The following is a 15,849-nucleotide window of genomic DNA, read 5'->3' on the forward strand; positions in this document are numbered from 1 at the left end:
AGAATTTTATTCTTGAGCACCATCCATTCTTACTGGGCTAACTTCCTCTGAATAATTTTATTCTGAGGGATCATATCTACATTTCTTCTGAATCCTTTGAAATATGCTTTCCAAAGATCAAGGATATACACAGATTTTCTCCAGAATGGAGGGATCCCATCCCCTCAAGGGTCTCATCATTTCCATCCCAGCTAACAGTCTCTGACTTCTAGTGAGAGATCTAGACATTAATTTCTTCTTGTTGGTTCCTCTACCATTCAAACAGTGAAATTATCACTAAGACAAGTAAAGGAATTATTAGCCTCTTGGCTTGGGACAGAAAAGAGTTCTATCTGATATGTTGATAATTGAGTAAATAGAGTGTTTATTTATAATCCCTTTGTGTCAACCTTGTGATGGGTTTCCCAAATTTATCTATTTTCTCCTTCTTTCCAGGTGTCTGTAATGACAGGTAGTCTTTCCAGGTATACTTTCAATGACAAAATCGTTTCTGTTTCTCCTTCTATCGATCTTCACCCAAATAGTCAGGTTTCTTGATTTCCTCTTAGGAGAATATCTCCTTGATATTTAATTCTAACCCACTGCCATTTTAACCTATGGTATTTATTTTAAATAAAGCATTCCCATTTGGAGCCACAATTCAGTCACAGGTTTCATCCTACTAAGTCTCACTGACACCTAAGGTATCCAGTTGGCACCATTGGGTTAGGGCCTCTAGTTGCCCATGTTTGTTGCCTAACATTTGGGCATCTCTGTATGGATACCTGAGGCCAGACTTTTTACTTGTGGCTCATTTCTTGGATTTCATATTCTGTGAATTTCTGAGTCTTGCAGCTAACAGTCTTCTTCCTTCTTTGTCCTGTTCTTATCTAACTTATCTAACTTTGGGAATATGTACAAAGACCATCTTCTCTCTTCCTATCCTTCCTTATGTCCTTTAGGGACCCCCCAATTACCCTAACAACCTGAAGTATGAAGAAAAATTCCTCAAGTATCTTCCTTTCCTACTTTAGGAGGGAGGGGAGCCTACACTGGGATCACAGATAACAGTCTTTCACTTGTGGCAGTAATACAAATATCAATTAACTCCAGGCAAGTCGCTGCATAGTTCCCTTCCTCTTCATAATGTTTGAAATTTTATGCCTAATTTTTTTGAAATTACTTGTGAGGCAGAGCCCAGAAGGAGGAGTAAAGGTAGTGACTCAACTTAGCTGTCCCCCAAACCTCTCTCAATATCTTTAAATAATGATTCTAAACAAACTCTAGAGCAGCAGCACCCACAAAAAGACAGTGAAACAATTTTCCAGTCCAAAACAACTTGGAAGGTCAGCAGGAAAAATCTATTGCACCAGGGTGAGAGAGGAGAACAGCCCCGAACAGGCCACACCAGCACAAACCCATCCCCAGCAAACCTGGAGCAGACCTCAGGGAGACTGAATGGATCAGTGGCAGCAGAGGTGGTTTCCAGACCTCTCAGTCCAGAGAGGGTAAGAGTCAAAAGGAGATTACAGGGGTCTCTTTGGTAGCACTGAGTCAGGACTCTGTTGCTTTGCCCATACTTGGATCAAGGTCAAAATCCTGGGTGGCAGCACAGGACAAAGAGGAACACTAGTACACGAGAGTTTGTGACCACAGTGGAGCACTGTGGTCTTGAGTGACCACAACATAGGCCAGGAGAGTAGTAAACCTCTCCTTATCAGAGGTGGGGAACTTGTGACCTTAGGATGAAACATGCTATCCATCCCCAGAGAAAAAACTGATGGTATCTGATTATGGATTGAAGTACACTTTTTTCCTTGAGTTTTTTTTAATCTCATGTTTTCTTTTACAACATGACTATTATGGACATGTTTTACTGACTACATGTATATAACCTATATCAAATAGCTTCCTTTTTCAGTGGGGAAGGGGGGTGGGAAGGAGGAAGGGAGAGAATTTGGAACTCAATGCTTTAAAAACAAATGTCAAAATACTAAATAAAAGAAAAAAAGAATGTTTAAAAAAAAGAAACTACTTGTGAGTGTTTCTAGTTCAACTAATAACTTTTACAGCCAATAATTACCTTTTGATAACCTGGCAATTGGCAACTTCCATATTCATTGAATAGGGAGTGGCATGGTCAGATCTACAATAAAAGAAAAATAACTGGCAATTATATGGAGAACAGACAAGAGTAAAGAGAGATTTGAGTCAAGATGACAAATTAGGAGCCTTCTACTGTACTGTCTGTGTCAGTTGTCAGCCTTTTACTGTAGTCTGTGCCTATTAAGTACCTACTATATGCCAGGCAGTGAGATGTGATAATGCTAGGAACTAATATAATGCCTCTGTTCATGGAGAAAAGACAGATATTAGAAATGTTGTTGAGGTGGAAAAACCAAGATATAACTGAGTTTTTTCAGTAGTGTATGAGAGAGTAAGGTTTAAACCTGAGAGACTAAAAGCATGGTCGTTCATTCATCAGAAGTAAGGAATTTTATAGGAGGGGTAGAGTTGGAGAAAGGATGGTAAGCTTTCTTTCAGACAAGTTGAGTTTAGATGCGTATGGGATGTATACTTTGCAATGTCCAATAGGTGGCTGAAAATGTGAGTCTATAGGTCAAGATCGAGGCTGGGATGGATTGTATAGATCTGTGAACATATTCATAGGAATGGTTTTTAAATTCATTGGAGCCGACGAGATCACTGAGAGAGTGTGTGAAGAGTGCTCAGTCTGGAACCCTGGAAAACACCCAGAGAGGTGAGAGGACTGATGAGTCAGCAAAAAGGCTGAAAAGAGAGAGAAGAAGGTAAAAAAACAAGGAGCAGCAAGAAAGCACTAGATCAAACAAGGAGCAAGGAGTGTCAGAGAGGAGATAGTATCCACGAAGACCATGTGGTTAAGTGTCAAAAGTTGCAGAAAGGTCAAGAAGGATTTGGACTGAAAACAGACCAAATTCTGTAATTAAGAGATAATTGGTAAACTTTGGAGAAAACAGTTTCAGTTAAATAATGAAGGCAGAAGCCATATTGCCAAGGGCTGAGCAGTGAATGAGAGAATTGTCAGCAACAAGTGTGTAGCTTTCCTTTTTCTAAGAGCTTGACTGAAAACAGAAGGAGAAATAAAGGAAAATAACTTGAAGGAATGGGAGTGTCTAGTGAAGATTTTTTTTTTAATGGTAATAGTGTTTATTTAGTGTGGAAAACATTTTAGCATTCTAAACATACCAAAAAAAATCAACAAAATGTTTCAAGTATTAGGTACAGATTGCCTTAACTTCCATTGCTGCATTGTCCCTTTAGTTTTTTTAAGCTTCCAACTACAGCGTTTTACAACCACAACCAAAAAACCACTTTTCATGCTAGCTGAAACCCTATCCCCTTGCCACATCTAGAAATAGCACCTGACTGCTATTTCACTGTATACAAAATGACAACTTGAAGCTAGATAGACAATCATTGTATAAAACTACTCTAACAGTGCATGCTTTGGGCCATAGCACCTGATGAAAGAGTCAAATTAATTTTCTCTTTCTAAGGTGTTATCATTCCAATATTTATGAGAAGAATTTGTCTAGTATATATAAACACACACATGTAACATATATGTATATTGTGTGTATGTGTGTACTTACATGTGGGTATATGTTTATATGGGTATGTGGAGATACTTACATACTCCCTTCCCCTCTAGATATACAAAAAGAATGTAAGTTTACAATCTGGGATTTTTAACAGTGACCATAATTATCACATGCAAAATCCTGTAACTTTTAAAAATGTTTTGTTATAGAAACAGCAAAGTATATACAGAGAAGAAAAATGCTAAATTTCCTTTTCATTTTAAAAATGTTTGGACATATGTACAACTTTGATACAGTTTTAACACCTATATTTACGACACATAAACCAGGTAAAATGTCTAGAGCATCTGTTTCCAGTTTTAAAAGTTAAATGCTAGGAATGGCTAGAAATAGATGCTGTATCAATAAAGGTGTTTTAGTGTTTCCCCAACTTTATGGTATTTAAGACAAATAATATCATTTTATTCATCATCATCTTCCTCATCTTGTTCTTCCTCCTCAACCTTTTTCCGGGAAGCTTTAGCTTTTCCCTTTGTATTACTAAACTTTCCTTTGGATTTATAATCAGCACCAACCTTTTCACATTTTCCTTCAGTTTTGCTGCCTTATTGTTGTATGGCTGCTTTTCACTATCACTCAGATTATTCCACATCTCACCAAATATTTTTGTTTTTTGTTTGGTTTTACCACATCCCCAGTGGATATCCCAGCATTTGTAGATTTTATCATGGGGCGAAATTCTGAACAGAATAGGAAGAAGCTAGAAGGAACTACAAACTGAACATTAGGATCTTTTTTTTTTGCCTCCTTTAACTGGTCCATAATCTTTCATCTCTATGTCATACTGCAACTTATCAGCCTTTGCCATTTTGTCAAACTTGAATTTTTCCTTTCCAGAGATATTCTTCCATATTTCTGAATGCTTCTTTGAAAATTCTACAAAATTGACAGGAACTTCAAGATTTTTTTTCTTACATCTCTCACGGCATGTTTGTACAAAGAAGTCCCGGGTCAGCTTTAGCCATCTCTAGTGTATAACTGTATTGTTCGCTAATCTGTCTGTATAATGTAGGGCACAATAATGGGCTAAAAAATTCCCTCATGAAGATATTTTGAGGATGAGAATACTTGGGTATGTTTGAAGTCAGTTGTAAGAAAGTTAGTAGATAGTTATTGATAGGACTGCAACTAGTTTTTCACTTGAAAATCTCAAACAATACAAACTTTGTAGAACCTCTGTACAGGGCAACTGGGTGGCATAGCAGAGTGTCTGGCCTGAAGTTCTTAAGTTCAAATTCAGCCTCAGACACTTACTAGCTGTGTGACCCCTCGGTTTCTTCATTGGTAATACAAGTGAGTTGGACTACATGATATCTAAGGTCTTAAATCTGTAATGTTATGAAATGAAATTACATTAGGAAAAGCCACTTCTTTGGACTTCAATTTGTTTCTCTGTAAACTGGGGGAAAGGGAAGGATTAGACTAGCAGGGGAAAACCTACAACCGTGAGGCCACATGTAGCCTTCTAGGTCCTTGGGTGCTGCCTTTTGACTGAGACCAAGTTATACAGAACAAATCCTTTTATTAAGAGGATTTGTTCTGTGAAGCTTGGATTCAGACAAAGGGCTGTGCTTGAGGACCTAGAGGGCCACATATGACCTTAAGGCTGCAGATTCCCCTCTCCTGGACTAGAGAATCTTTCTCTATCACCAACATTTTCATCTCCAACATTCTATGCTTATTTTCTCAATACCAGATATCACCAAACAGGTCCAAGGTAGACACTGAAAGAAAAATCAAAAACCTTAGTTCCTAGTCCTACTTAACTACTAGAGGAAAGAATCTTATTAGAAACCAAAAACATTATTCAGAGGCATACAAATCCTTTTCCAAAAGAGTTACAGTTTTGAAGGGTGAAAGTCAGCAAGAAAGAAAATGGATTAAAGGCAAAGCTGTTTGTGCAGAAGTAATTTTGAAATAAAGAAAGGAATCAAAACTTCTCAGATTAGCCATCAGCATGGTCCCACAAGGAATACCAGGTACTTCTTGGAATACCAGGTATTTCTTGTGCCCAGATAAAGATGAACAGAGCCAGATACTAAGTTATGAAACCTGTGTTTGGTGTCCCCAGTCTTTCCCTTCTGCTCCCCCCATCCTCCTCAATGGTATCTTCTGACCTTCTCCAGGGCCGCGGCTGTCCCAGCTTTCTAGCATCCTCCCTACAGAGAAATAAGAAAGGCTCTTAGACACGTTGACCAAAATTCATTCACACTCATGCGTCAGTTTTTCTTTGAGAAGGAAGTACATGAAAAGAAAAAGAAGGGAATAAGTCGGTACCTACTTTGTGCCAAACACTGTTCTAAGAACTTTAAAATTATTACTTCATTGGATCTTCACAACGCTCCTAGGAGGTAGGTGCAATTATTGTCCCCATTTTACAGATAAGGTAGCTGAGGCAAAAGAGAATGAGTGACTTGCCCAAGGTCACACAACTAACAAGTAGCTGAGGGCATATTTGAACTCAAGTCTTCCTGACTCCATGCTCAGCACTCTAATCACTGCACTCCTAACTGCCTCTACCACAATACTGTCTCCATTTTTTAAACTTCTCAACTTAATACAGAAAATCTGAATAATGTTTTGTAAGATGATTTGTTGACCACTGTCAGAGATGAGATTTGAACCCAGGTCTTCTAACTACTACAAAGAGATAGCCCCAAATTTAGTTCCTTTTCATCCTCAACTTTGTGGAAGGAAATGAAATTTAGGAATCAGAAACTTTTTCTCAAGTACATTTAGCCTTTTGAAGTATCATCAAGTCAACAAGCATTTACAAAACTTAAATCAAATCATTTATTGTCTCAGGAAGGGGGGAGCTGAGGGAGGGAGAAAGAAATTTGGAACTGAAAATTTAAAAGAATGAGTATCTAAAATTTTCTTTACAGTTAGGGAAAATAAAATATTATTTAAGAAAGGAAAAGCAAATCAAGCATTTATTAGTCACATACTATGTGCCAGGCATTGTGCTAAGTACTGGGGATACAAAGAGAGGCAAACAAAGAATATTTCTGCTTTCAAGGAGCTCATACTACAGTCGCAGAGTTGTCATTATGCAAATCACTATGTACAAACATACATATGTATTTGGAGATAATCTCAGAGGGAAGAAACTAAGGTTACCTATATGGTCTTTATCAAATCACTTAAACCTCCTTAGGCCTCAGTTTTCTTATCTATAAAAATGAAGGAATTTGGTTAAAAGGCCTCAGGTCTTTTCCAGCACCATATTTATAATTTTGTGAAGGTTCTCCATGAAATAAAGTCACCTCATCATCATAATAATTCTGTAGTCCCATCCAGCATATTTTTCTTCCAAAGTACTCTGGGAGCTATTTGAACTTCAACTAGGAGGCAATGATAATTAATTCATTTTCCAGATGTGAAAACTGAAGTTAGATAAGGTTAACACTTGTTCTAGTCAGTTTTGTTTCTGTTATTACTACTAAAACTTTTAACTTTTTAAAGAGCTTTTAGATTCATCATCCCCTTTGCCTGTCCAACAGTTATCTGATGTAAACAAAGCTGATATTTTTTATCTGCATCCAGGGGTGTGATTGGTAAATGTTTAATCTCAGGAGGACCTACTTTTAATATTATCCTATCTTATTAACATTCTCTCCATCATTTTTTCTATCAGTCAGTCAGCAAGCATTTATTAAACATGCATTATATGCTGGGCGCTATGTTAAGTGCTGAGGATTCAAGGAAAGGCAAAAAAAATAGTCACTGCTCTCAAGGATCTCACAGTCTAATGGAGGAGAAACAACCTAGAAAAAAAACTATATATAAAGAGGATATATAAAGGTTAAGTGCACCACTTTCTTAATTCTAGACATGACTGCCAAAGAGGTCTGTGCCATAGAAAAGGTTATAACCCACTGCACTAGAGTGAGCTGAGCTGATCCAGTCTAGTCATCTTGACTGAGCAACATTCAAAACCCAGCTGAAGGTTCATATCATCCATGCAGCTACATTTTCCCATCATTCTATCTGGAAGTAACCTCTAATTTCCAACCCTCCCTTTCACTTTTCCACCATCAGTTTACTGCTAACTCTGTGCCATTGACTAAATTGATTTAAACAAATTGCCTTCACCTTCGAAGAGCCCCTTTAGGAAGAGATCAGTTAATTATTTTTATTGCATTTCTAAAAGATCCTTCTCACATCCATCCCACCCACCTCCTCTCAAGGTAAACCCAAAGGTGAATGTAATTTCTCCCAGCTGTGTGGAATCTTTTAGAAAGTCTTCTCAAATGAGCGATGATGCTGGACCCAGAGCTGATATCAATATCACTCTCCTAACTGAATTCAAGACATTTATTTAACAGCTTCCATAGAGTCCTTTACTGTCAATAAGCTAGATACAGAAGGATGGGTGGTGAGTAGTGACTTCTACTGGATGCCATTTAGAAATTAACAAGAAACAATCCCTTGGAATTCAATCATATTTTCAAAGGTTTTCAGATGAGGACAGACTTTAGTCAAGTCACAGTGAAACAAGTGGATAAATGCTAAGTAATTAAACTGAGGACCCTTCACCTTTTTACAAAAATAGGTTTGGATTCTTTTTTCTAACCCTTCTGTCTCTCAACATAGTTCATTAAGTGCATATTGGTGGAAGGAATAGAATCTGATCAGACTAGACTTTCCTTTGGGTACGTTATAATGGCTCTAACCCACTTCAATGAAATGACTTTCCTCTCCACAAACTGATGGCTGTTTGGTTGTCCTCTGCTTGACTCCATTACTGTGTCTTCTGAAAGTCCACCAATGATTCCAGGTTGCCTGGAGCCATTTGCTGTTCCCTGTAATGTAGGCAGGGAGGAGGAAAATTTAGTCAGTCAAGAAGCATTTATGAAGTGTCTGACTCTCAGTCAAGCACTATGCTAAGCCCTGGAGAAACAAAGAAAATCCAAACATTTTTACTCTCTGGAGGACCTTACTCTTTAATATGTAAAGTTCTATGTACCAAAAGTACTAAGGAGGACTGGAGAAGACTTCTTATTAGAAGGTGGGATTTTTGCTGAGACTTAAAGGAACCCAGGGAAGGGAGGAATTAAGGGAAGAGAGTTACAAGCTTGGAGGCCAGTCATCAAATATGACTAGAATTAGGAAATGGAGCGCTGTAGTCAAGAAAGTGCAAAGATGTCTGTGTCACTGGGTTGTGGAGAACGTGTGTGGGGGAGGGAGAGGAGGTAGGGTATAAGGTGTAAGAAAACGGTAAAGATAGAGGAAGGGGCAAAGTAATGAAGAGCTTTGAAAGTCAAACAGAGCATTTTATATTTGATCCTGGAGATAATGAAGAGTGATTGGAGTTTATGGAGGTGAGAAGTGACATGGTCAGGTTTGCACTTTAGGAGGATTAATTTGACAGCTGAGTGGAGGAAGATTTGGAAGGAGGAGAGACTTGAGGCAGTGAGACCAAATATCAGGATATTATATTAGTTCAGACATGAGATGTTTACACCAGGGTGGTATCATTCTCAAATAAGAGAGAGGTATATATGTGAGATGTTGAAATAACAGGACTTGACGTCTGATTGGATATGGGAGACGAGAGTGAGAACTTAAGGTTTCAACTTAGGTTTCAAGCCTGGGTGACTGGGTGGATTGTGCAACCATTGATAATAATAGGGAAATAATAAGAGGGGAAGGTTGGTGACATGGGGAAATGATGAGTTTAGTTTTGGACAATGCTATAGGACATCCAGTTCAAGATGTCCACAGTTAGTTGCAGTTGTGAGATTGAAATCAGGATAAAGTTTAGGCCTGCACAAATAGATTTAAGAATCATCAGCTTAACACAGTGCTTAGCACAAAGCAAGAACGTGATAAAAGTTTACTGATTGATTGATTGATCATAAGTATAGAGATGATAATTGAATCCTTGGGATCTGATGAGATTACCAAGCAAAATAGCATAGAAGGAGAAAAGACAAGGCCCCAGAACAGAGCCTTGGGGGACACTTCAATTTCTGGAAAACAAAAACAGAAACAAAAGAAGAAGTTAAGAATTCTTAAAAAAAAAAAACAAAACAAAACCTTAAGGAACCTTAAAAAAGCCATCATGAGTTCTATATCTCTTAGAAATAAACCATCTCAAAACTATTTCACAAGACATATTTTCTTACTTTGGACATCCCACTCAAAATGTTTATCTAAGGAATCCCCATGTATAAGTAGCTATGATGCAATGTGGAATGAGTGGGTAGACATATAAGTCAGAGAATGGACCACTAGATCACAACAGAATGAAATAGTGAAGGAAAGCCCGATAGAGTGGAATGTTCCATGGTTTTGCAATCTGAAGACTTGACTTCTCATTTCACTCTTCATTATTTCATTTTTTTCTATGTCTTATGTTATAGGAATGTTTGTTTTATTTCTTAAGTTCAAGGTAAAATAAAGAAAATATAAAAAAGAAAAAGACGACTTCAAGTCAAATCCCAGCGTTTCCAAGTTGTGTGAATGAGGGAAGGTCATTTAACTCCTCTGGGAGTCAGTTTCCTTGTCTGTAAAATGGGAACAATACTACTTGCATTTGCTATCTCAGAGGATTATTATAAAGTAAGTGACTTGTAAATCTGAATGTGCCATATGAATAGAAGCTATCATTATTATTGTAGAAGAAATGAAATGAAGTTGACTTTGAAGTATGGTGAGGATTTGAATGAAATACAAAGAACTGGGAAACAGAGTGAAGGCTTAGGTATGGGGAGATGAATGATATTTTTGAGGCACAGGATGAGACTAGTCAAGGAGAGGATAAGATTCATGTTGGGGAGTAATTGGAGGAAAATTTAGAAAGTTGTGTGATTGAGGAAAGGTCAATTGATATGTCGATGTACAGTGAACTTCTCAATATGGGTACATCCGAAGATAAAGATTGTAACTCATCCTTGTCTGTCCATTCTAGGCAGGCTTCATTCAGGTAAATCCTTCACAGGGTATCTGACTAACCTGCTAGAGATCTTCCCCTTTATCTCTGAGGCTGCTTGAATATCAACAGAGGATCCAGGCTGTCCCTCACTAATCCTCACTTTTTCTATTTGTGACAGGCATCTCATTATTTTTTCTAATCAGTCATCTTGGTAACATATTACAGTCTACTCACACCCACCGTGCACCTCTCCATTGTCCTTTGGATGACCTAGAATATTAATGCAGACTATAATATTCAATGGTTCACAACCATAAAGCACCACTAGAAGAATACTGATGTTCAAAAGATGAATTTTATTTCAGAGAAAAATCTGGACTCATTAAAAACACTATGGAATTTCTCAAAGGAAATACCACACAGACTTTATCTAATGGACAAGGTGTGACATTGAAGGGTTTTATTTTTTTTATGAATTCCTGTAGCCAGATCTTTACTTTTTCCCATCCTCCTGATATGATCTGTTACAGAATGCATATATGTATAGATATAGAGTTATTTGTATATCTGTACACACATGTATATAAGGTTGTTGTGAGGGTCAAACGAGGTCATATTTGTAAAAGCACTTAGCACAGGGTATGGCACATAGTACATGCTTAATAATTGCTTATTAACAAAAATGTATATATATGTATATGAAGCTATGTACTATAGGTATATATAATATATATTATAATTATATAACATTGTAATATAATACATAATATAATATAATAATACATAATAATATAATACATAATATTATAATAACATAATTTTATTTTCATATACATATATATAAATATGGAGAGAGAGAGAGAGGGAGAGAGAGAGAGAGAAGGAGAGAGAGGGAGGGAGCTGCAGTCTGAGCTTGGCGTAACAATCCTTCGTGCTCACCCTCAGGATGATCTCAGATCTCCGCCACAGAATTGTTTCACACCAGCATCAGGTAGTCTCTGAGCATGAACGAGCACCTGCAGGACCCATGTTGTGGTCATGACGCCCTGCTACGAATCAAGCTTATCTCATTATTACCGTTACCCCTCTTTGTCAGTGCTACAGCTCATGCATAGACATTGAGATTTGTCCACACTAAAGCAAGTTTCCTACTTGGGGGATGGGGTGGGGGCAGCGGGGGTAGTTTCTGGCACATATGTGTCTAGTTTCCCTCCTCCAACAGAATAACAAAAGCTTTTTGCTTGTAACCACTGTTAGCTCTTTGGTTTTATTTTATTTTATTGTTAGAGTTGACTGTGGTTTTGATGACCTGTGTGAGCTCTCTGGTTGTGGTAGCTGTTTTTTAAGTTAATACCAGTTGCAGAGCTGCTGTGGCTCTTGGTCATTTGGTCAGGGTTAACAACAGTTTAACACTTTAATGGGGATTAGCATGTCAAGTTAGAAAGCATTAATAATCTAGCAAGGCAAGAGGCAATAGAACACAGGGCAAGAGTACAGACAATATTTAAGGTTCAAGGGAATGTAAAGAAGCATTGGAAAATTATGAACGGCATCCGTGTAGGAGTATGGAATATCTACCAAAGGTCTGAAGTATGTGAATATCATATTTATTAGTCACAGAGTTACTATCTCCATTGGCCACGGGAGTTACTACACCAGGTGTCCCCAAAATGCAGATACTTCAGTTGCAGTTAAAGGAACGCTATCTATTCCTGAGAAGAAAATAAAATAAAAATAATACTCAATTATGGGATAAAAACAATGATATTGAATCATATTTATGTGGTGTTTTATATGTATTACCTTTTTTAATCTTTACAACAACCCAGTAAGTAGGGTAATTGCTATCTCTATTTTATAAATTAGAATAGTGAAGTTAAGAGGCTAAGTGCCTTGTCCACTATTACACAGGAAATAAATGGGAGAGCTAAGAATCAGACCCAGTTCTCTTAATTTCACTTACCAGATTTTGGAGGCAACTAGGTGGTACTATGAAAAGCACACTCATCCTCGAGTCAGTAAGATGCATCTCCCTGAGTTTAAATCTTGCCTCAGACACTTACTAGCTGATGAGTAACTTAAACTGTTTGCCTCCATTCTTCAAGTATAAAATGAGCTGGAGAAGGAAACAGCAAAATATTTTAGTATTTTTGCCAAGAAAACCCCAATTGGGATCACAAAGAGTCAGAAATAACTGAAAAAAACAGAAATAAAACTTGATTTGGCATCATTATGAAAGATAAAAGCTGTGTATATAATACTTAGATGACTAATTTAGAAAAGGTGTATAAATGAGAACTAACCAGAAATAGAGATGCACATTTATCCTTATTCAGTTCTTTACTTGTAAGAAGAAATTGATTGGGAGGCCTGCAGTAGAAAGAGCACACTGTCTTGGGAATCAGTAGACCTGGGTTAAAATCCTAGTACTGCACCATCTTGAATAAGTCAGTCTTTCTGACTTAAGTTTCCTTAGCTGTAAAATTGAGGTGATAGGAGCAATAATTTCCTAAGTCCCTTCTAAATTCAAATCTGCCGATAGAAAATTTATTTTTAAAATGTCCTTTCATATGATTGAAGCTATTTTCCTAAACTAGACATTTCCCAGTCTTACACATAGTAGGTGCATAATGAAAATAATGAGGATATAAGTTAAGATGGGAGCTAAATATGATGAAAATAAGATAAGGCAATAGATAGCAAAGGCCAATAGGTGGCGCTATTGTTATATGTAACAACTACATTAATAAATAAGATGCTTAGATAAAATTTTGTGAAAGAAAAAAAACAAATGAAAAATGACTACAGTCTTCTACAAGCCCTCAGAGCACACATTGCAAAATGATGTGATGTTTCTCTTGTCCTGATTTTGAAGAAACTATTCACAGTGTCCTTGTGGGGTTAAAGCTAAATGTTTTATTTAATTTAGACTAGATCTTGAAAGGGACATTTTTTAATAGTCAAGTCTCAAATTGTCTTTGCTAATAGCAAAGCATGAGAGAGAGAGCATAGCATGGATGATTCGGAACCACAAATAATCTCCAAAGCTTTTCTATTTGGTCTGATTTAGAAACATCAATTAGAGATGTTTCTTTCATTGTTTTGATTTTTACTATCGATTTTCCTTCCCAATATTAGTTTAAATTAACATTATCTAAGAACAAATCTATTGTGAACAAGTGGCATTCTTGTGTGTTGAATGTCAGGAAGGAGCCATTGTGGTGCCGTGATAACAGTGCTGGATTTGGAGTGAGGAGGGTTTCAGCTCAAATTCTACATGGAATATGTATAGTTGTGTGTTTCCTCTTGTGTATATTAACAGTATATGTGGATGTTGACCATAGCTTCCTTACAGGGTTTTGTAAAAATTAAGTGGGATAATGAATTTAAAGCAATTGGCAAAAGGGAAATCATTTTATGTTAGCTTACTATTATCTTGGAATTCAATCTTTGTTACAAGGAACCCACCAAACAGTTTGCTGAAAAGAGCACTGAACTAGAAATGTATTGGCCATATGATCTTGTGTTCACCGTTGAAGTTTTCTTCAGATGCTTCATCAAAGTGCAAAAGTAACCCTAGTTTCTTGAAAGCCTTACAAATGCTACATAATCTCTAGCAGGTTCTTCCATGCAAGAGTTCAGGTGGGTTGTTCACCTCACAGATATGTAATCCCAGAGATCTAGGTAACATGAATGTTGCTGATAAGAAGAATTCAGGCTGGAACACTATTGTGCTGTAAAAAATGGTGACTTGGTTGATTTTAGAAAGCTGTGGAAAAAGCTTGCATGAAATAAGAGTAAAATGAGCATAACCAAGAGAACATTGCATATAGTAACAATGTTATTCAATGAACAGCTGTGAATAACTAAATTATTCTGAATATTATAGATATTCAAATTACTACAAAGGACCTATAAAGGAAGATCGAGCATACCTTCAGAGAAAGAATTGATAAATAGAAGTAGATAGAGTATGGTGATAGATAGATAGATAGATAGATAGATAGATAGATAGATAGATAGATAGATAGATAGATAGATAGATAGATGGATGGATGGATGGATGGATGGATGGATGGATGGATGGATGGATGGATGGATGGATGGATAGATAGATGGATAGATAGATGGATAGATAGATGTAGATATCTATCTATCTGTCAAATGGCAGCCTTCTCCAGTGCAGAGTGGAGAGGGAGGGAGACAATTTGGAACATAAAACGCAACAAATAATAAATTTAATTTAATTTTTAAAAAGAAGAATTCAGAGCACTGGACATCTATTACATAGTAAAGTCAGTCACTGAGTGATTGATTGAAGAGATCATTGTAGAAATTTCTGAAGAGATGTCTGAAGAGATCATTGAAATTCTACCCAAAGATAATATCTATGATCAAAGGGTCAAGAAGGAGGGAGTCCAGTTTCTAGGGGGAATCTGGCCGCCATTTGTTGTTTTGATAGAAACTTGACTGCCTTTTCCCTGACTTCATTCAAGACTTTAAAAGAGGCATTCTCTTAGTGGTTTGAGAGTCCATGAGGGACCATACTAAACAGACTAAGAGAGGAAAGGGATCTGTACTTGGAATCAGGAGATCTCAGGTTCAAATTCTTACTCTGCTACCCTACTACTATAAGGAAACTGGGAGTTGCATTTCTTCCCAACTGAATACTAGAGCAACTCAAATGTTGTGAATAATGCAAGGCTTCACAGTTCCATACTTGTGAGTTGACCTGGACAAATGTATTCAGCACATGTGTGCCACTATTATTGTATTTAATCTTATGCCTAGCCTTCCTTTCCTTCCTGGACTCTGTGTATCTGTGTTTCCCCAGTGTTGGGGAGAAATACCTTATAACTACTAGTCTTGATAGGCCATTTGAAAGAATGCCTTTGCCAAAGAAATATATCAATCTACTGGCCTATTGTTAAGGGTGAACACGGGGCCAGCTGGGTAGACCAGTGGATAGATTGCCAGTTCTTGAAGAAAAGATGATCCACCTTCCTGAGTTCAAATCTGGCCTCAGATACTAGCTCTGTGATTCTGAACAAATCACTTAATCTGTTTGCCTAAGTTCCTTATCAGAAAAATGAACTAGAGAAGGAAATTATAAACCATATAAGCCCCAAATGGTGCACGAAGAGTCAAACAGGACTGAAACAACTGAATGATAACAAAGTGTGAACACACCAGTGGGGGCTTATGAGTTAGTGCTTAGGAATCTAGACACCTACAAGATTACCCCTAGACCCTAAGAGAGGTAATAATACTCACTAACTTTGGAACCCAACCTTCCAGTGGGGGGAGGTGAGTTGTAAGGGAACACTGAGGGGAAGGTACACAATT

General features: G+C 37.3%; 1 pseudogene; it reads right to left on the bottom strand.

Moving 5' to 3' along the window:
• Positions 1-4,024: 4,024 nt before the first annotated feature.
• Positions 4,025-11,543, bottom strand: LOC140519098 (high mobility group protein B3 pseudogene; annotated as a pseudogene).
• Between the last annotated feature and the right edge of the window lie 4,306 nt (positions 11,544-15,849).

The sequence above is a fragment of the Notamacropus eugenii genome, chromosome 1, assembly GCF_028372415.1.
Source record: "Notamacropus eugenii isolate mMacEug1 chromosome 1, mMacEug1.pri_v2, whole genome shotgun sequence".
Lineage (NCBI taxonomy): Eukaryota > Metazoa > Chordata > Mammalia > Diprotodontia > Macropodidae > Notamacropus > Notamacropus eugenii.